The sequence below is a fragment of the Protopterus annectens genome, chromosome 16.part0 (genome assembly GCF_019279795.1).
Source record: "Protopterus annectens isolate FY-2018-M chromosome 16.part0, PAN1.0, whole genome shotgun sequence".
Classification (NCBI taxonomy): domain Eukaryota; kingdom Metazoa; phylum Chordata; order Ceratodontiformes; family Protopteridae; genus Protopterus; species Protopterus annectens.
In genome coordinates, this window is record NC_056750.1 from 420479484 (window position 1) to 420502796 (window position 23313).

The 23313-nt window shown below is 40.4% G+C and overlaps 1 protein-coding gene across 8 annotated transcripts in view; it reads right to left on the reverse strand.

Moving 5' to 3' along the window:
• The window catches only part of SCAI (suppressor of cancer cell invasion), a 2763600-nt gene that overhangs the window by 2265257 nt on the left and 475030 nt on the right, over positions 1-23313 (reverse strand). For 7 of the 8 annotated variants that reach the window (XM_044058030.1, XM_044058027.1, XM_044058031.1 and 4 more), the window contains exon 3: positions 4035-4128. The exons of the other annotated variant lie outside the window; for it this stretch is intronic. The gene's annotated coding sequence lies outside the window, so the exon portion shown is untranslated. The remainder of the gene's footprint in view (positions 1-4034; positions 4129-23313) is intronic. 8 annotated transcript variants of the gene reach the window in all.

The following is a 23313-nucleotide window of genomic DNA, read 5'->3' on the forward strand; positions in this document are numbered from 1 at the left end:
GTTCAGGCACATAAGCAGAAAATCAGAAGGCAATCTGATGAAGATTTGGGGGAGAGAGGAAGAAAGCAGGAGAGTGGCATTCACTAGACAGAGATGTCGACAGTTGATACAATACCCCATCCTCACGCAGAAAATAGGAAAAAGGGGGGTTTTGATGATGGGGAAACTGTAGTAGCACCTCTGTTTCCAGTGTGATGAACTTTTCCAGCCACTGTCATTCCTTCAGCTGCATGACAAGATGTGTACATGTGTATCAATGCCTGTGCACATGACTTTCCATACCAGCCAAGTAACTCAGTACTGTCCAGAGCTCTCTTACAGTGGAAACAGCCCTGCTTGCTGCTATAACACTATGGGTACATTAACTATGTCTGCTGTCCCATTAACATATTCCATGACCAGTGTACTAGATGCCCCACATCTCCTGTAGCACATCATGCTATTCATCTGCATATGGAACTGTGCTGCAACACCTATGCAGCAGTAAAGAGACCACACCTGACCATGTTCTCTGTGCCCTGCCATGATGAGCCCTAGAGGGAGTGCAACCTGTTATGCCCTATCCACTGTATCTTATCTGACTGAGCCAGCCTTAGCCTGTCAGTCTTCTGTCATGCCCCATGCAGCCTCACCCCACACTTTCCACTGCACTGTTACGCTGCCTATCACTTCCATGCAACCTTGTGAGGTCAAGGCAATCCTGAGGTGCATTACCAGTAGTCCTGCCTACTTTCAATTGACCTAAAAATCCAATAGCTACGATATTCCAGTTCTCTAAGTTGCTTGACATATTGCAGTTTCTCACAAAATGGTGAAAAATGTTTTTATTGCGCTAAAATGAGAGTCACTGCACAATGATTAAGCTAATAAAGTAATTTAATGCAACCATCCCTGAAAGATGCCTATAACATGATGCATTAACATGCCTTAGTCTATACTATGAGGCTCATGCCCATTCATTACTGGGCTGGGAGGTAATATGTGGTGTGCATGTGTACATTGCCACTGCAAAGTCGGGTCATATTAATGTCATTTTTCATCACACTAATGACCATGTGCATCACGTTCCCATGCTTCCAACTGATGGGCATTATGTAGTATCCACTGCATATAGTTGTGCACAGCAGGCTTCCATTTCTTCCACTGGATTAGATCTACACAGTGGATATGGCCTCAGCTGCCAAAGACGGTCAGTGTACACACCTGATGATATGGTAGGTGAAAAAATATTTTACACTCACTGTTGCACTGGCAGGGCTTGCTGGAAGAGTACGAGGGACACCTTTACAAAGAGAACACCTGGCACCAGCATGCCATGGTGGTGAGTGATGCCACTGACACCACTTTGTCTGACAAGTTAAACAGGCACAATTATATTGACCTGAGGAGGTGTCACCAATACCTTTGCGACTAGTGGGAAGAAGACAATAGGGGTTAAGCACTGTGCAGTATCCCTAGTACCTGTAATTGCCTTCTGTTGTGAAGGATATGCTGTACACTTATTTGTGTCTGTTGAATGTTTTCTAGTACTTCAGGAAATCAAAGAAAACAGAATGGCCTAACATAGGAGGCAAGACAGTCTATCCAGGTATAGGTTAATTGCAACACACTATTGGCAGTAATGTACTATTTTAATAAACTGTAACACATATTATTAATCTGTTGTATTTGTGTGCCTTTTTTCATTTTTTTTCTTTTATTTGCTTAGCTGTTTTATTTCTCTCCACTGACTTTCTTATTCTAAACCCATGGTGCAGATAGTGACGAGCAGCTGCCACCACACTCCACACTGGTCACTAAGTCCAAAGTTGAGTTCCCACTGGTCCCCACTCTTGCCTCTCCTCAGGGTGATGAAGGTCACCATGTTGTAAGTGACCAGGAGGGACTCATTAGTGGCTTCATTGCCAACATATCAGGAACTAGCAAAGGGTTCCTTATCTGAGCATGGTGTGGAGAGGATCTCCTAGGTCACCCAGTGGGATGTGAAGGGGCTGATAAGGACCAAGATAGGCTGGCAGTTGGATGCCCACACTGGCTCCCTGGAATGCCTCTGTGCGACTGATAGCCCTGACCACTGGGCTACAGTGACACAGCCCACCTATGAAGACAGCCATACACAGGCAGATAACTTCTAGGCGGGTTCCGGTCTAGGTTAGTTTGGCAGGCCCTCCTCATCCACTTCCTATTCCCAATCCTTCTGTATCACTCAACATCCATCCTTTGGTTGCAGTATAATCCTCACCATCACCAATTATATGCCTTCTTAGGAAAAGAAAAAAGGGTGGGCATTTGCACCCACCCATAAAAATACCCTTCCTCCTGTACCATCAGTCTTCCCTTTCTATTATTCTTCTATTCGCTCTTCAACATTTCCAACTGTCCTATCTGAACATTTCCTCCCCATTTTATAATAACCTGACTTGACCTATTGCTGTGGTAGCACTGTATGGGCAGTCGCATGTGCTCATGAACAGCTATGGGGTGCTTTGATGTACATGTGAACATGCATAGCATCAGGCACACCACTTCATAATACTCGCCCTTGGCTTATATGACTGCTCACTGTACTGTTGGTCCAGCTGTAGGCTACTGCCATGTTCATTACTTAGCATTTTCCCCAGCAGGGCAGTGCTAAGTCAACACTCATGCATGACTTAGCCACACTGGACCTCTTCATGCCAATTTTATCATACTATTTATAGCTATATGGTCACATTATGCTTTTTTTTCCTGAATACTTCCCCAATGCTGTACTGTACGTAGCCTTTAATACAATGGTCCCAAATTCAGTACAGATGCTTCTTCAGAGCATCTTACAAGTGTGTGTGTGTGTGTGTGTGTGTGTGTGTGTGTGTGTGTGTGTGTGTGTGTATATATATATATATATATATATATATATATATATATATATATATATATATATATACATACACACATTTTTTTTTTTTTTTTTTTTTTTTTGAATAGTGAATATAATAGCCTTGCTCTGTGACACTGAGGGATAAACTTCAGACTATGAGCCTGACGGCCCAAGCTTGGTTATTGGCTCTGGTGTTGGAAGAGCTGGGAAGGGGAGGAATAAGTGGCAAATCTCAACTTGTCTACCTTAGAGGAAGGGACTGTTTTTTTCTGTGGGGTTTGTTGCACATGTAGGCACAGGCTTTTAGGTGAAACAGCCATTACTAGAAAGCTGGGCTTGGCATATCAAGTATGTGACAGCTGTTTTCAGCAGTGTGTTGAAGAAAGCACTTATATGCACAGGGAGAGCATAGTAGACCCCTTCAGTAATGGGGGTGTGCCCATGTCAACCAACAAGTAGTGGGACCACTGCCTAAACAGAAAACATATATTGAATATAATGACTGGAATGCAGTAGGGGGGGGGGCAAAAAGGATACAAAAAAATAGGCTAACATCCTGTTTGCATTCAGACTAGCAATGCCTTCTTCTGCTAAAAATGTAATTGCCATGCAAAGAGGCATTTGCTAGCTGACTCCATAGCACAGAAGGAAGAAGCCCTAAGCATGATATAGGAAGCTTGTGTTCCATTACTCAGCCCAATCACTAAAGAATCATCCAGCTTTTGCCTCCTAGGTGAGAGAGGTAGAATTTACCTTCATGTAATAGCAGTCAAAGGCAGAGACAATGATGGAAGTCTGGATGTACATGCATATGTAGTGCACACTGGAAATTAACAAGGGCAGTCAGTAGGACACTCAACAAAGTTGCTCAGAGTTACCAGGATGGCATCTTATTGAGATACCCAGACTCCAACTTGCACACTTAACGTGACAGCTTACACAAAATATTTTCTCTGTTTAAAGGATGGCAGGGCCCTGGTCCTCAATGAAAAGTCGGGGAGCAGCAGATGATGGAACAGGTGCTGAAGAACACTGCTGATGGTAGACAACTGCATAATGAATCAAACACAAGCCCAAAAAACATTTTCTACAGACACTTCCATCTATCACACTCCTTCTGAGCAACAGAGTAATATACATACTTCTAAGCTATTCAGAAAACCAAAATACTTACACTACAAGTAGACATAGGTCAGTGATAAATGCCAGTAATGAACTTGAAAAGCAGCTTATTTCCATACACCTGGGATATATTCATATGCAGTAATCTGTAAAAGCAAGTAAATACATTAAACAAAACTATCCCAGAGATTACTCGATTAAATTCTCATTGCATATAGAATACTGATATGACAAATCTCAGGCAGTGAGCTGGAAAACAAAATTAAATATTAAAGGCATCACAAGTAGGTCCCTCCAGCTTGACAGTGGCCACTTTTCTAGGACACAAAACATAATGTTTTCTTGTCCCGTCTTGTAGTACCATTATAAAAAGCTCATTGAGTAATCTTTAGGATCAAAATAATTGTGGAAATAACATGATATGTACAGCTTTTCCAGAAATACAGTGTTGGGCACTACAATGAATGCTTTATTAAAGCTGATAAATATTAAGCCAAATAGGTCTTTTCTCACAGTGCTGTGGCACTGATGTTCTCCTAAAGACAAGATTCTAAAGACCCTAAAGAAGGCATCCATTTAGGTAATCTGCTAACTGAAGAGCAAGCTTATGTTTCAGAACTCACTACATGCAAATATAAATGCATGTGTGTTTGTCCAGCTTCAATGCATGTCCAGCCTCCTTGATCACAGAACAGTTTTAAAAACCTACACAGAAAGCTCAAGCTAAATCTCTACTTGCATTCCACAGCTAGCTTAACAGTTCAGCTTAAGGCTCCTATGGTTTGTGATTCCAGTGTCCAACACATCAAAAAAATAGGTTTTCTTCCTCCACTGGTTCAGGCGTGAGACATCATTACAGTTACACATTAGGTCTATAAAAGATCAACCATAACATCTGGTTAGAAGAACATGTTAATTTCACTGAAAGTTGCACTGTCAGTAGCTGCAATAAAAGCAGTCTTAAAAATGCCAAAACCAATGAGCGTACAACTGAAGTAGGTGGTGCCACCGGTTCAGAGAACTTCAGTAAATTCTGCTTGACTAGATCTTCCTGATTACAAACACACACACACACACACACACACACACACACACACACACACACACACACACACACACCCACAGAACACTGTGCATGTGTGTTCATGGACACTTCCAGACAGGTTTCTAAGTTATGTCTCATATAACATGCATTACTGCTAAAGCATGTGTGATTTTTCTCACACAATTATTATATAGAAACATTTGTGTATTCCACTTGTACTACTAGACATAGACTCATTTGAATATATTTCATGTACTGTATGCTACTATACGGCATTTGGTACATAAAACATGAAATTGTGACTTTCTTAGTTGGGAGAATATTTTTTTTCTTGAGTAATTATAATTATTTTTAAGACGAGACAGTTTTGCATGAAAGGTGCTTAAAAAAAGCCTCATAAGAAATTTACAATGTCAGAATGGTAAACAGGAAAAAAAACAATAGAATACATACAAATACAGATTCTGGCAGAAATGTTTTCTTAGTCACAATGTTTGTCACCGGACAGGAATACACACAATTCAAGATGCATGCAAGACAGTCATCGGAATTTCTAAATGCATCACTGCATATGTCATGTAAGCACATACACCAATTTCAAAACTTAAATTACCCTCTGAAGTTAGGAATATAGGCCAAACCAGGTAAGGATATCAACTTAGCTTAGCAAAAACAGATCCATAACAACTGTCTCAAACGCTGGCATATATCAGGGGTGAGGCAGTATGAAAGCACACCAGCTCATCATGTTCCAAGACTCAGTTTCAAAGACAATACTTACGGAAAGCAAGGAAAACTCACGTGTGGAAGAAGAAAGAATTTCAAAGTGGGGCAGTTCAGAAGCGGTAACATTTTCCTTACACAAGGATATCTTATGAAATTTCAATCTTTAAGAATCACAGATGGCTTAAAGCTGGCAAAAACCCAGCACCATTTGAGTTCATTGACAATACTGGCACTAAGAGTGAACTGGTTTCTGTTACCACTGGAATGCTCCAAAATATTTATGACTGCTCTACATCTTCTAAGGTGTATTCCTCAACCAGGCAGAAACCATAGTTTCAAAACTACTGGGTCAGAAACAACAGTTTCTTAACTATTACTTTAACAACCACTGCTACCAGCACATCTTTAATCAGCTTGATTAGGTATGTTTCGATATACTTACTCAATGATTTATTTATTTAAATTTCTGTTGTACAAGGTACGACACTGGACTAGGCTTAGCTCATTAGTACATCAAAATAAAAATAAACAGGGATTAAAGACAAAATAGTGAATATCAGAGTGTAATATAAAAGTGTGTGTGTGTGCACACGCGCATATGCGTCTGTGGGTGTGTATAAGCACAAATAAAGCTTGCATGTAAACTAGCCATACACAATCAAATCTAGATATAGAACAGGAATTCAGCAATTAAGGCAGCCATGCAAACTAACTGCATACTATAATTTCATTCATAATACAAAAACTGTGCAAACAGCGAGGTGGCAAAAGCTAATAATAGTACTAAGTACTATGTAAATAAGAAAATAAGTAAATTAATAATAAGTAAATAAGTCATAGTACTTACAACTACTGTGCACTGAAAGAGAAAGGGAAATGTAAGAAAGAAAAAAGGGAGGGGAAAGGACTAGGGTGAAACATTATTTTAAAGATATTTTTAATTCATGAAGGATATCCCAGCAGAATGCAGTATAATGTAGCAAAGAAATTATGGATGCAGACACCCTAAAGGGAAGAAGTGGGGTAACTGTATTAAGTAATATTTTGGTGATGGAAGGATTTGCAAAAACATGCTTGTATAAGTATTTTTAGGCTGGCATTAAATTTAATGTAGTGGGTGACTTGTTAATTTACCTCAGTTGGGATGGATTTGTAGCATTGGGGAACCAGCATGGAAAAGCTGAGGACCCAACATTGAAGTTTGACTCTGTGTGTCTTCAGGGAGGGTACAGAGGATGGAAGAGATCCAAAGCTGTAAGCATTGGTCAGTAGGGCAAGATGATTACAAAAGAAAGGGAACTACTTGGGATTCATGAATTTATAAATTCTCTTGAGGTACTGGAAATCATTTAGTTTTGAAGAGCAACTGACAGTGATGATATGTTTCAGATGCAAAACTGATGAATATAAATCCTGTTACTGGTAGTTTGCAAGGAAGACAGCTTACTTTTGGGTAAAGAAACAATTAAAGGCAGATCATATTCAAAATTAAATAGCTAGGAAATCACTCCACTGGTAACCAACAAATAAATAAACAAATGAATTCCATTTTATTAAGTACTTTTCATCTCTCCTTGTAGGGAGACTTCTTCAGATAAAAGATATGTACAAATCCACAATTTAAACAAATAAATCATCAGTCATGTGATACTAAAACACACCTCCATTTAAAACATCCCTTCCACACAAAATAAATCCACGTATACATTGTTACATCTGCTTAAATAGTTTACATCAAATAATACCATAAATTATTAAATATGATTATACTAAAACATTTAAGTTAAAATTCATGTTCAACTTTGTTCTTCACCAGTTTTATTTCTAAATTTTATTTAAATTGAAATAAATTGTCTTACCTTGTTCTGTCGGCATATTAACACCTATAATACAAGGGTATAAACTAATTTGGACCTTCCTTATGTCTTCCTTTCTAAGTTTTTCAATTTTAAAATACACAAAATAGAAGAGACTTCATTCAATCCTGGGAAGTGGCAGGCGTCCGTACGTAACTGCCATCTCAATTCAAGTCTTTCTAATAATAGTGAACCGGGGCCACCTCTTCCATTCGAATTGACACAGTCAATAGCCCTGAATTTAAATGTATGATCAGGGTATGTCTTCACGTGTGTAGCCAAGGCACTTTCTTTTTTTGATTTAGAGATGTAATACAAATGTTCATATACTCTTTCTCTTAGCTTTCGGTCTGTTTTCCCAATATAGAAAGCCGGATATTGTTGACACTTGTGCCATATATACTACCGTTTTATTCTGACAGTTAAACTTACATTTAGTCACATATTTCTGTTCCCTCTAAGTAAAGCATTGACCAGCCTGCATGTGTTTGCAAAAGTTACACATGTAGCATTTGACCATGCCTGCTCATATACATGGACCTTTTACTTTGTGTTGTAGTATGTTTTTCAAATTCTGCCCACGCTGAAAAACTATTCTTGGTACTTCCCAGAATTTCTGCCTAAGTGCATTGTCATTCATTATTAACGACAAATTTTTATTAATAAGAGAGTACAAGGCTGGAGCATTTACACTATATCTAGTCATGAGAGCTGTGGTACTATATTCTCTCTTCCTTGGTTCCATACTAACATCCCTCTCGATGTCACCCCCCATTGTGCCCTTAACACACAAAATTGGTTTATAAAGACCTCCAGCCCTCTTATCTTGAACTTCTCTGATCAATTCATTGATCAGTTGTTCTGGATAACATCTTACCCTAAACATATTACTCAGATTGTTGCATTCCATCACAAATTCTTCATCTTTGTCACCATTCGGGCAGCTCTTACTAACTGCCCCTTAAGGACTGATTGTTTTTGACATAAAGGGTGGCAACTACTAAAGTGAAGGAATGTGTTAGAATATGTTTCTTTACGAAACATTTGTGCACAATAACTTTTGGTAGTTATGTCTAAGGTTTACATCCAAATAGGCTATGGATTCGGTACTGAAAGCGTACGTGAATGTAAAGAACTCGGTTGTTTTAAAATAGGTTACCATATCTGTAGCTTGCTTTTCATCACCATTAAATATCATAAAAATATCATCCAAAAACCTAGTGTAATGGATGATCCGACTAGCAATTTCTTCATTGTTTTTCACAAAGTGTTGTTCCCAGTATGCCATTACTAAATTCGCTAGGCTGGCACTGCATGGTGAACCCATAGCCACCCCGACTTTCTGCAAGTAGTACTTGTTATTGAAGGTTATAAAATTCTGTGTTAGAACTATATCTATGAGTTCACAAATGAGGGAAACTTCATCTTCGGTGCTCCTTTACTGCGCATCATATAGCTTACCCACTCTACTCCCTCTACATGGAGAATAGAAGAGTATAGAGCTTTTACATCAACTGTAATAAAATTGTAAATGGGATTCAACTCTAGTGTGTTGATGTTTGAGAGGAAGGTCCAGGAGTCGTTACAAATTTGACTCTCCTGAGTCACATATCTCTTCAACTTTTGGTCAATCACCTTTGCCAGGGAGTACGTAATGCTGTTCCTTGCATCCACTAATAGTCTCATGGGGGGGGGGGGGGTATTATACTTTTATGGACCTTTGGTATCCCAAAAAATATTGGAATCCTAGGGGCTGGCATTACAAGGTAATTGAAGAGGTCTACATTAACCCTAGCATCGATAAACAGGTCATTTAACCAAGATTTAATTCTGGAATAGGCCCTATCGACCTCTGTCCTAGAAACTTCCTCATAAGTTTCACTGTTTAAAACATTCTCCATCCTATTGATGTAGTCATCACTGTACATAATTGCCTACCCGCTCCCCTTATCGGGTTGCATAACACATACATAGTATGACTTGAGTTTGCAGATCACATAGTACACTGACAAATACTGAAATACGAACCGGTGAAAGGATAAACCATTGTACTGTAAAGTTTTTATTTCTCAGGAAGATTTAGAAGCAAGGTAGAACCTGCTTGTTAATATCAGCTTGTAACAATGAGCTTGTAGTAGGGGCTGATAAATTAAGTCAAAGGCTTGATTTACATTAATGAAAATGGAGCCTGTTAGGTGGCCTTTGCAAATGTCTTGCTGAATGTCTGGGACAGTGTCTGTCATGGTGCTTCTCCCTGACCGTAAGCTATGCTGATGTGAAGATAGAACTCTACAGTATTGTAGAGACTGACAAAGCTGAAAGTAGTTTAATTTTTCACATATTTCTCTGGTCAGAAAAATGGTGATGGATCCAAAATCTATAGTACCGACTGGCTTAGCCATTGTATGGACTAGTTTGACTATAACTCATTTCCAAAGGCTTGGCATGATGTTTTCAGTTAAGCAAAAGTTATAAAGGAATTTCAGGGGATGTAGAAGGTGTTTTCTGCTGGGATGTATAAACCAGGTGTGTAAACTGGTTGAGCCTGTGAGATTAGTAGGGGCTTGGTTGACAAGTTAATTAATACCTTCAGTTTTCGTGGCTTTGAAGTGAAATGGGAAGGTTGCGCCTGTAATAAAGAAGAAGCAGGCATAGGTTGTGAGAATACAGTGAGAAAGTCAGAAGGGTATAGGTTCCTTGAGAAGGAAGGGATGCTGTTACCTAGTTTGGATTTTTGTAGGGGAGACTTCCTGTGAGTTTAATTATTAGCTGCCACAAATGTTTGCTAACCTAAGATTTCCGGATAGGTTGGAGCTGTCTGAGATTATATTTTCTGATAGCCTTTTTAGCAAGATTTCTAAGCAGAATGAGCCTATTTTGTGTTTAGATGACTAGGATCTTAATCCATAGTTTCCTACAATAAGAGCAGTAATTCCTTAGTTACCCCAAGATTCATTCAAGCTTGGAAAACACATGCAACTCATGAAAAATGCTTTTTTTGGAGCTGAAGGAGTAGGGTAGTTAACCATTAGAAGCAAGAGGGCTACTGTATGCATTAATGAGGAAATACCAGTCAATAATGGCTAGGTCATGGTTAGGAGCTTTTTCAGAAGGAAAGTAATCCGTTTATACAGAATTTTGATTGCAGGGATATGAAGATGGAAAAAGATGAAGTGATTACTGCAAGACAGTTGGGGTATGAGGATATTAGTGAAGCTTGTGATTACATCTCCAAGAGGAAGCATTTGCCTGACTTAAAACTAGGTCTAGTTTGTTCTCATACTAGCTGGTGAGGACAAGCTCAAATAAACCATCTTGAATGGGAGTTTTAGCTGACCTAGAATGAGAATATTACCAGAGGATTTAGCTAGCAAAATAACTTGATTAATGAGGTGGTGGAATTTTTTGCACTTGCCTGGGGGGCATGCTTGAATAAGAAGTACAGCAATTGTACTGCCAAGGTTGAGCTGAATTTGTAACCAGCTGGGGTAAGAGTCATTAGTAGATGTGCTTTGCTCTTTGAAGGTAGCTTTAATATTTTTAATACTATAAGATGTGATGCACCTTCTTGCCTTTTTCCAAGATAAGTATTGCAGGTATAAATTGTACCTATGAAAGTGGCAACTGCGCTTAGGGGAGGTATTTTGTAATCCAGACTTCATTTATGTCTATCATGTCTTGGCTGTTAGTGAAAATGAGTTAATTTACTCTAATTTATTGTTGATGCTTAGAGAAAAAAGCAAATGCTGTACGTGACTGGTGATTTGGAGGGTTCAAGTTTTGTGAGTAATGTAGGACCAATGATGTGCCTGGATTAACTGCATAAAGAACAGTTGCGTAAATTGCACTAACCTTTAACAGTAGATGTTCAAATTCTTCACTGCTGAAGTGACCTATGAGTTGCATCCTGCCAAGGATATTGCAACCAGTCAGATTCCATCCCCTCCCACACTGTCACTCTGGCTGTTTACAGGTTGAACCCGTTTTGTAAACTTCACTAAGACAACAAGGTACAGAATTCCCTTGACCAACTGCCTTAAACTGCAGATATCTGGTCTCCCACAGACAGCATTTGCTAATTAAAAAAAAGTAAATGTTTGCAGATGCAAAAAACTTAGCATTTTTCATGTCTTTCATGATTATGTGTTATTTTGCAAGCCTATTAGCTTAAGTTTAAAGCTTAAGTCACAGACATTAATCTAAACATCTACCGAATTGAAAAATAAACTACTTGAAATTTAAACAAGGCATCTTTATTCCTTAATCAGGGAGGGCATCAGAGAGAGAGAGAGTCTCCTAGATCTGCTAGCTAAAGGGATTTTATCTGGACTAATCCTTAGTATTCTGTCCCTTATAGAAACAAGGGAAATCATCTTAACTATACATATATCTGTACACTTTTACACATACCCCATCACCTGAAGATTACAGCATTACATTAACTTAAACTTGCTTCTCTCCAGCCTTCCTTATCTAAGTATAGTGTAAAGCCTACATTTTTTAACAACTAATAAAAAGTACTTGTTTACTCTATTTTTAAAATATACAAAAGTCAATGAAAAGATTCCGCCCTATTCAAAATATCTTTGTTTCCACACTATACAAAACTACTTTACAATATGATATGCGTTTATATCATGAAATGTTTTATACAAGTACCAACATAAACACAAATTGTTTTATTTACAGTCACTTTGTTCCCCATTTAGTGTAATTCTAAACATCAATGACATGAAATGGGGTACATGCTTTACAGTTCACCCACAAATTGAAGTCAACAAAACTCCAGTCTTTCTCAACCACTTTTCTCTTACAAACCCATGTTTCACAAATTTGAGTGATGTTTTATAGTTTCCCATTTGTTCATCAATTTCAGTGGTGCATCTTTTCTTCCTGATCATCTTCATCTCCCAACATCAGATTATGGTTCAAGTTATTCCTCTTTCTTCTAATCAACTGCTGTGCTCTTTGTGTTTCTCCAAAGCATTTTCCTTTGGAACAATGGAAAAAGTTGCACTGGCAAAGTGTCTCTATGAGCTTTACTATCAAACAAATAAGATCCCCCTTCTGCTTGCAGGCACACTTTTTGTTGGGTAAACATTTTTATCTCTTCCTTAGCATGTTCTGCACCAAAAAAGTCTGATATTTCAGGAAACAATATTTTGAAGACAGCTAGATACAGCAAGCTTGAAACTTACACCTGGTTCTTGACATTCCCTGATTGTTGGGATAAATGTGCTTCTCTTCTAGCTAGTATACAGCAAATAATCATTTTCCACACTTTGCCATCTCCAGTTTTTAATATTTTTTGTTTGTGCCACAGTTTCGACAGGATCAATTCTTTCTGCAGATATGATTGCATCTTTACTAATATTAAGTATTGGCTGCTTTCTCTTGGTCAAGTTTGTAGCATACACTCAATATGCCCTTTCAATGAACAAACCTTGCTGTGGAACACCAGTGCAGTTGTTTATTTTTCCAGAAAATTAATACAGGTTGCTCCTTACAGGCTCTCTGGTACAGCAGAAAATCTCAGGTTTCCTCTGCATGCTCTCGCCCTCTTAATTCTATATTTTTTAAAAAGCTCTTCTTGAGAAGCCTCATATTCAGCCAGCCTTCACTTCATTTCTAGAAATGAATTTTTGTAGTTTTACCGATTTCATCTACATAGCTAGTTAAAGCTACTTTTATTTTTCCAGCCTTTTATTTGGGTTGATATATCACCTCTGAGACCATTTAACTTATTTTTTCCTATAAATTACTAGAAGCCATCACTTGTACTAAAGCTGAAGCTTGAACAGTTTTTTTTCTTAACAGCTGCAAGATTCTGCCCAGCCAGTGTTTCTCTTCACCTTTTCTGGTTGGTTTTCTTTAGGTTCTCCAAATTTCTTTTTTGCTGGCATCCAGGTAGTGTACTTAATAGCCAGTAACTGAATTTTGCCCAGTCTGACAATTTCACTGGTCCTTTCTCTTCTCATTTTCTGTTTTCACGATGGGAGAGTTGAAATTAAGCTGCTGATCAGTGCGCAGCCATCTTGGAAGTCCAGGCTGAACCCATTTAGGAAGGAGCTACATAAACAGCCAGAATAACTAAAAATCTACAAGACTTTTTTGCTCTTTGACAAAATATGGGGAGCTACAGAATAAATCAAAAAAAAAAAAAAAGAAGTTATGTACTTACCATAACGTTCCATGTAAGTTGTTCATCTCGCCTTCATTCTTTACTGATGGGTCCGGAGCTAATCCCTCGGCTCCGATATGGCTAATTGCAAAGCTCGAGGTCTTCAAATAGCTCGAGGCCATATCCCATGATGCACCTGTGAATTACCTCACATCTTGTTTGCTGCGTATACTAAAACCATATGTCATTCTTTCACTCCCAGAGAAAGGAATAGAATGTTTGAGTAACCAGGATGGATCCAGCATCTCGGTCATCTATCAGCCCAGGAGGGGGTAGGGGGGGGGAGGGACGTAAGAATGAAGGTGAGATGAACAACTAACATGCAACGTTATAGTAAGTACATAACTTCTTTATGTGAAGTTGTTCAATCTCGCCATTTATTCTTTCCTGATGGATAGCGTCCCAAGCACCGTCAATCTCGGGTGGATCACGGGAGTATATTTCTCAGGACCGTGGATCCAAAGAAGGCCTTGTCAACTTTGTAATGAGTGATAAAAGTACGAAAATTTGACCAAGTGGCTGCTGCACAAATGTTATCAATGGGAAGTTTGGCAAAAAAGGCAGATGATGTACAAAGTGCTCTGGTTGCGTGAGCTTTAATCTTGTGTTGCAAAGGCATATTGGCAGCTGAATAGGCAAAGGTGATACAATCAGATAACTATTTAGACAGAGTTGTTTTAGTCACTGGTCTCCCTTTCCTGGAATCTGAGAATGAAACAAAAAGTTCGTCTGATTTCCTGAAATCTTTACTTCTATCCAAATAAAATCTGAGCTGTCTGTGAACATCAAGTTTGTGCAGCATATACTCTAAATTGTTAGAATGACTGGGAAAGAAAACCGGCAAATCAATAACTTGGTTGAGATTGGTTTCAGTGCAAATTTTGGGCAAGAATGAGGAATTTGTTCTAAGTGATACTCTGTCAGCATGAAATATCAAATAGGAAGGCTTGATGGATAAAGCTTGAAGCTCTGACACTCTGCGGGCAGAAGTAACAGCTACCAGAAAGATGGTCTTCCAAGACAAAAATTTGAGATCACAAGATGAAGCTGGTTCAAACGCCGGAAGAATTATACGTGAAAGCATAAAATTTAAATTTCATGGAGATTAGTGAGATTTCACAGGTGGTCTAATATTGAGAAAGGCTTTGGATAACTTGTGAGACATGATATTCAATCATTCAAATCCAAGATGAAAATTAGAAATAGCAGCCACTTGAACCCAAACTGTTGCTGCTGCAGCTCCTATGTTAAAAATCATAGTCAAGAATTCTAAGATGGAGGCCAGAGGAGCTTGGTAAGGAACAATATTATTTTCAGAGGCCCATATACAAAATTTCTCCCATTTGCTAAGATATAGCTTTCTAGTAGAAGATTTATAAGAGGACAAAAGGATCTGTTTTGTCTCACTGGAAAGGTTATGGAACCTGGCTATGACGGGAACTGGAACAGCCAAGTTGTCAGCTTCAGGGACTGCAGAGAGGGATGAAGGTCCCCTGACGGGTGAGTCAAAAGGTCTTGAACTGGGTCTAGAATCCAAGGATCCTCCAAAAGATGAAGTTGAAGTAAGGGGAACTAAATCTGATGAGGCCAATGAGGGGCTATTAGAATGATGGTCCTTCGCAGGGATTTTGCTTTCTGTAGAACCTTGGGTATCAGCGGGATTGGTGGAAATGCAGAGAGGAACCTCGGAGGCCATTCGTGTACGAGTGCGCCCCTTGGGGCTTCTCCTGGAGGGGGATCAGGGCAAAGTCGCTTCTGCATTTCGTGTTCATGTGACTGGCAAAAAGGTCGCAGCAAGGCTGGCCGCACCTGCGGAATATCCTGTCCGCAATTTCTTTCTTGAGGGTCTACTCATGGGGCAACAAGATTGCCCTGCTCAGTTTGTCTGCTATCACGTTGGATCTCCCCAGGATGTGCATTGCCAACAGAAAGCGGTGGGTGGAAAAAGCCCACTGACAAACTCTGAGAGCCTCGCAACAAAGGGGGCAAGAACTGGTTCCCTCCTTGTTTGTTCAAATACCAGACCACTGAAATTGTATCTGTCTGAATCGCAATCGTAACCAGAGGAAGAGAGTCCTGAAAGTACTGCAACGCCAAACGTACTGCTCGCATCTCTAGGACACTGATGTGCAGATGTGTCTGAAGCATCCAAGGTCACTGTGGCCACTGGCAGGGGTAACATACTTGCGTGTCCTATCGTGACATGAAGTGAGATCAACCACCACTGAAGGTCCTTTTTGTAAGTATTTGTCATCATTATAGTGTGATTCATGGGGAGCTCTTGGTAAGACCACTGAGTGAACAATAACCACTGAAATACTCGCATGTGCATATGAGCTAGTGGTATGGCTAGAATTGCTGCAGCCATCATGCCTAATACTTTCAGAACTTCCAATGCTGGTGCTTTTGTCTTTTGATATCAGAATGCTGACATGATGACGAAGAAGAGAGACTCTTTCTATGGGATGCCTTAGTGTGGTGGTGGTGGTGTCCAACTCTGCCCTGATAAAAACGATATGCTGCGATAGTGACAAGGCAGGTTTTTCTGAGTTGATTGTAATGCCCAGATGATTGCAGAGTGACAGAGTGGACTCCCTGGCCTGAATGAGTTGATGCCTGGTGGTGGAGGTAAGGACCCAATCGACTAGGTATGGAAACACCTGGAATCCTAGATGCCTCTGGTGAGCCGTGACCACTGCCATGCATGTGGTGAACACACTGGGGGCTGTAGTGAGACCAAAGGGCAGGGCTCGAAACTGTTAATGATTGGCTCCCAGACGGAAGCACAGGTGATCCCTGGATGGCCTGGCCATTTTTATGTGCTAGTGCGCATCATTCAGATCTATCGAGCACATCCAATTGTCTTTCCCTAAGAAGGGAAGTATAAACTGAAGCGTGACCATCCGAAACTTCTCTTTCTTTACATATTGGTTCAGTCTGCTGAGGTCCAATATGGGTCTCCAGCCCCCGTCTTTTTTGGAACCAAAAATGAATCTTGAATAAGTGCTGGATCCTGTCTGGTCTGCTGGGACTGGTTGGATGACTCTTTTTCTTAGTAACGTCTGGACCCCTACTGTTGTCTGTTCCCTGTAACTAGGTGGAATGTCCAGAATCAGAATTTTTTTTTATAATTGGGGGGGGGGGGGTGGCGAATGGAATGAAATATCCTCTTCCATTATTACCACTTCCTCTGCCCCTGGAGGGGAGTTCACCACATGTGTCCTGAAAGGCTCCTTGGGCTTTTTGGAACTACATTTTTCCTCCCCTTTGACCTTTAGGGTACGGTCGGGTAGGGGTGGAAAAACGGACCCCAACGGCAGACAGAGTCTTTCCGTTTTGTTCATGCCTAGTTAAGGTTTCCTTCACTTTAGGCCCAAAAAGGAACGAGCCATCAAAGGGAGTGTTCACGAAGGATGACTTGAAAGGCTCCACAAAGGAACACAAGGGCATCCAGGAATGTATTCTAAGAGCAACTCCTGTAGCCGCTGCCCTACTTGTTCCAGCAGCTGCATAGGATATGAGACGCATGGATGAGATGACAATAGATTTTAGGGTAACAAGCTGGGCAGCAACTTTATCGGAAGCTCCTGCAGCTACTGTACCCTGAAGAGCATCTCCCAACTCCTTAAGGAGATCTCTTTGCAACCTAGTAAAATAGGTTAAACAGTTCAGCAAAGGCAGAGCAAAAGTCGCTAAACTAAACATACACTTCCCATATCTATCCATAATCCTGGAATCTCTGTTAGGAGGATGGATAGATGAGGAAGTCTCAGACATTTCATTCTTGGTGGCTGCCGCCACCGCCATGGCATCAACAGGAACACCTTTAGTTAAGAATGTTTTGTCAAGTAGAGCTGAAATTAACTTATCAGGCCTCCTAGGGACAGGATCCACAGTATCCGTAGACTCCCACGCCCTTCGTGAGATCAGCTGCATCAGCTCATTGAAGGACAGAGACACCCAGGAGGTGGAGGGCTGAGATACGAAAGCCTTCAGGAGAACGGACATCCTCAGTAGGGCTTTTGGACTATCAGTCACCCCTCTGCCTAAGGATCTCAAGTATCTCAGCAAAAGAGATATCCTCAGAGGGGGACAGTGGGGACCCTTCTGACTCATCTAAGTCAGTATCTGATGTGAGAGACTCCTGTGAGGAGTCTGTTTCCTCTTGCACAATCTCTTCCTGGGAACCTCATCAGCGGGAGCCTCTGGTGAGGTATCGGAAGGGCAGGGGCCACCCAATGGAGCTTCTCTATGCTTGGTCAGAACGTGTGGGGCAGAAGCAGACACAGGCACTTTAGGGGAGGAGGAAGGCAGACCAGAGGTTAAGGATGTCTTAGGAGACATGACTCTCCTCATTGCATCGAAAGCACCTCTGCTCCGATGCGAGGGAGCCGACGGATCTGAAGAAACCGTCGACACCCCTGGCACCAGGGCAGTGAGCACCGAGCCCGAGGTAGGAGCAGAGCTCGTCCGAGCCGAGGCTCAGAGAGGCAAAGTCGGAACAGACAAGTTGGTCAGACTGTCCTCCCCTGACCAGACCAGACAGTGTTGGCTCCTAGAGTCCCTCCATAGGCACGGAAGACGTCAGAGTACACGGAGCCGAAGACAATGGAGCAGGAATTGGCTCAGAGCATTCCACTAACATCAGGTCTGCCTCCTCTGGCTCCGAAGGACCAGCATGGCTCACAGGAGGAATAGTAAGAGTCGGTGCAATGGTCTTCGGCGTTGAAGCCGATAACATTTTGCCTAATGCCGGTGCCGATAACAGCTTCTGTACCACACGATCCATGTCCAGATCCGACAAGCTGATAGATGATCGAGAGGATCGTACCGAAGGTGGTACCGACTGGAGAATAGGACTCTTCGGCGCTTCGGAGACCGGTTCCAAGACAAGACTGGGGACCGGCTCCGAAAGGTAAAGACTGTCAGTTCCGACGGCAGTGGAGCCAAAGTCGACGACTTCTTTGATTTTTTTGAGTCCAATGTCTTGGAAGACTTTGAAGACCTACTGGAACCATCCTGGTCACGCAAAGCTTCCTAAAATGAAGGCTTCAACAAGCATCTATCGATCAGTTTCCACTTCCCTTCCTGCAGGACCCTAGAGGAGAAGGAATGACAAATGGCACAACTGTCTTGCAAATGCAAAGCACCTAGAAAGTAAACGCAATTGACGTGGCTGTCTGTAAATGACATTTTCTGGCCACACTTTGGGCACTTTTTGAACCCAGACTTAGGGTGCTTATCTTGGTCAGCCATAACAATGACAGAAATAAATGACTTTATCACAAAATAAATAAATAAATAAACTAGGACAGTAATTTCTCACAGAAGCCTGGAAGAAAAGCAGACTAAATCACACAGTAGAAAAACTCCACACAAGCCTTAAATAAAAGCAGGCTAAATCAGACACACACACAATAACAAGTATATCACACAAGCAGACTGTGCAAAAAAAAAGGATAGCTGCTGAGAAACAATAACCTTATCTAAAGTAAGCAATGTTTACTGTAAATTTTAACAGTAAAAAAAAACTAAGCCTTATCTAAAATACAGAAGTCTAGACAGACCACAAAACAAATCTAAGTGACTAACTATCTAAGAACTGTGACAAAGGTCACTGAAAAACACACAGCAATCTGAAAAATAAACAATAACCTTAACTAGGTTATCTAAGGTATACTGTACTAAGCCTACCTATAAAAAGCATAAGGCGAGACGGACCACACTAACTAGAAACTACTACTAAACTAGACTAAAAAGAGGCTAACTAGAAATGTATAAAGAACAGTAAATGGGAGGGGAAAACACACTGAAAAGCTGTAAGAGTTTTATCAACAATCCTATCTACATATTTTAACTAGCAAAATATTTTTTTGGAAAAATATTAATGAAAAAACAGCTTATCTGGCCCGAGCTAAATCAGAACCTCCGATCTGTTGCAGCAGCAAACTAGATCTGAGGTAATTCACAGTTGCACTATGGGATAGGGACTTGGCCTCGAGCTATTTGAAGACCTCGAGCTCTGCAATTGGCCGTATCGGAGCCGAGGGATTGGCTCCGAACCCATCAGTAAAGAATGAACAGTGAGACTGAACAACTTCACATTGTCACTGCACATATAACTACACACAAATAATACCAACCATCAATATATCCCACAAGAACTATGTAAAAGAAAGGGATGGTGGGTGGGTGCAGTCACTGCAACACTGAAGAATTTGAACATCTACTGTTACAGCCAAATACAACTTACACTACTGCATTATGCTCACTGCTGCAGTAGCAGACTATCATACTTTATCCAACCTAGGATGTGGAAGGATAATGGTCCAAGATCTCCTGGAGAAAGGCCCATTCAAGTTTGCTCTGGACCAGAAAAAAGGAAGCCAGTTTGTAGTGCTTTGCAAATGTATGGCTGGAGGACCAAGGTGATGTTTCTAGATCTACCCCTTTTCCAGTATTCCATCACTTACCCATTGGTATAGTTGATGAGAAGACAGCATTGAAAGTGACACCTTAAACAATTCCAAACATGGGACATGTAATCCATCAAAATACTGTCACGTCTTATCAGTGGAAACAGGCAACTGCCGAAAAGATCACAACAAACTAGTGATAAATGCATTTTCCTGATTATCTGTCCTTATCCGTATTGTTTATAAATGGTTTTATTTCATTTTTATTTTTCATATCTTGTTAGTGTGGAGTCCAGTGAAGCCTAAAATGGCAGTGTGAGACCAGTCAGGACAACAGGGGGACAGTTTAAGTGATTTTTTGCAAATAAGGCTCATGCATGTTGACCTCTATGAATTGCATCATACTGCAAATGTGTATCCCCTATTGTATGTAAATACTTTCGGCTTATCATGGGCAAGCCTCTCTTAGTTCACAAACACAAGTGACTGCCAATCAAGATTCAGCTGCGCAGAAGTATGCAATCCATTTGTGCATGGTTTGTATGCATTTCTAAGATTGTTAAAGCCAAATTTAATTCCACCTCACCTTACTTCCCCTTCACAGTCCCTACCACAAAGTACAAAAATGACACAAAACAATAACTTACATCACTTCCTGATTAATTTTTCTAAACTTCACTGTGTAAACCCTCCCAACCATAGAGCTATAGGAATCAAATTCAGCACCCTGAACACATATAAAAGAGAAATGTGACACCACATTCAAAGAAAATTAGTATAAAAAAAAGGAAATTAAACATTGTATAGGACAATTTTCTGTCCATATATTACATTCCAGGAAGGTTTTGATTTATTTACCCAAATAAAATGGAACAAGTAAAAATTAAACCATATAGGACTATACCTCCTGTTAGTAAATTGCCACAGCTAACAATTAAAGAGACAGCAGCCCAGTATGGGTGTATGAGCAGGCAACTGTGTGGTTCACACCCCAGTATCCCCTGCATCAGAGCTTTACATCTTATTCTTGTACTGGCACTTCAGAAGGATGGCATCTGTTACAGCTCAGGGTTGAGCCCAAAGCTGGACTAACAAGGAGACTAAAATCTTCCTCTATCTACTGCAGAAGTCATATCTGCGGACGTTGGAATAAGCCACCAGGCTATACTGCAGGTTACACACACACACACACACACACACACATACAGACAAGCATGAGTACTTAAATTAACCAAAACTCCCATACAGCAATGTCACAAACATCAACAAATAAAAATTGACAAACAGAACATCAACATTTCATCATCCATGCTCCAAGCATAAACTCAGAACACAGAAAGTTTAAAACATTTTTTTGCATGGAGGGCAAGCTACCCCACACCCCATATGGGAGACTGACTCTCACATTCCCATCTTATATACTAACTCCAAGATTGTACAATCCCCAGAGAATAGGTACATTCCACAATCCAGGGGACTGTCGATCTCGCATACCTGTTGACCAAACTGTGTCTACAAAACCATATGTCACACACACACACACACACACATATATATATATATATATATATATATATATATATATATATATACACACACACACACACCACACACACACACACACACAAAGTGCAATGAAAAAGTATTTGCCCCCTTCCTGATTTCTTAGCATGTTTGTCACACTTAAATGTTTCACATCATCAAACTAGTTTAAATATTAGACAAAGATAACTCAAGTAAACACAAAATGCAGTTTTTAAGTGATGATTTTATTTATTAAGGAAAAAAAAATATCCAAACCTACATGGTCCCATGTGAAAAAGTAATCCCCCCCCCTTGTTAAATCATGAAGTAACTGTGTTTAATCACATTTTTGGGAAAGTTCAATTTCACAAGCCACACCCAGGCCTGATCACTGCCAGACATGTTGAATCAAGAGATCAATTAAAAAGAACCTGGCAGACAAAGTGAAGTAGGCCAAAAGATCCCAAAAAGGAAGACATCATGCCGTTATCTAAAGAAATTCCTGAACAAATGAGAAACAAAGTAATGGACATCTATCAGCCTGGAAAAGGTTACAAAATCATTTCTAAAGCTTTGGGACTCCAGCGAACCACAAAGAGCCATTATCCACAAATGGAGAAAACATGGAACAGTGATGAACCTTCCCAGGAGTGGCTGGCCTACAATAACTACCCCAAGAGGTGATAATGACTCATCCAGGAGGTCACAAAAGAACTCAGAACAACATCTAGAAAACTGCAAGCATCAGTTAAGGTCAGTGTTCATGACTCTACCATAAGAAAGAGACTGGGCAAAAATGGCATGCATGACAGAGTTCCAAGGCAAAAACCACTGCTGACCAAAAAGAAAACAAAGGCTCATCTCACTTTTGCCAAAAAACATCTTGATGATCCCCAAGACTTTTGGGAAAATATTCTGTGGACCGATGAAACAAAAGTTTAACTTTTTGGGAGATGTGCATCTGGCGTAAAAGTAACGCAGCATTTCAGAAAAAGAACATCATGCCAACAGTCAAACATGGTAATGTGATGGTCTGGGGCTGCTTTGCTGCTTCTGGATGTGGACAACTTACTGTGACTGATGGAACCATGAATTCTGCTCTCTACCACAAAATCCTGAAGGAGAATGTCCGGCCATCAATTTGTGACTTCAAGCTGAAGCGCACTTGGGTTCTGCAGCAGGACAATGATCCAAAACACACCAGCAAGTCCACCTCTGAATGGCTTAAAAAACAAAATGAAGGTTTTGGAGTGGCCTAGACAAAATCCGGACTTGAATCCAATTGAGATGCTGTGGCATAACCTTAAAAAGGCGGTTTATGCTCGGAAACTCTCCAACATGGCTGAATTAAAACAATTCTGCAAAGAAGAGTTGGCCAAAATTCCTCAACAGCAATGTGAAAGACTCATTTTCAGTTATCACAAAAGCTTGACTGCAGTAGTTGCTGCTAAGGGTGGCACAACCAGTTATTAGGTTTTGGGGACAATTACTTTTTCACATAGGGCCATGTAGGTTTGGATAGTTCTTTTCCTTAATAAATAAAGTCATCATTTAAAAACTGCATTTTGTGTTTACCTGTGTTA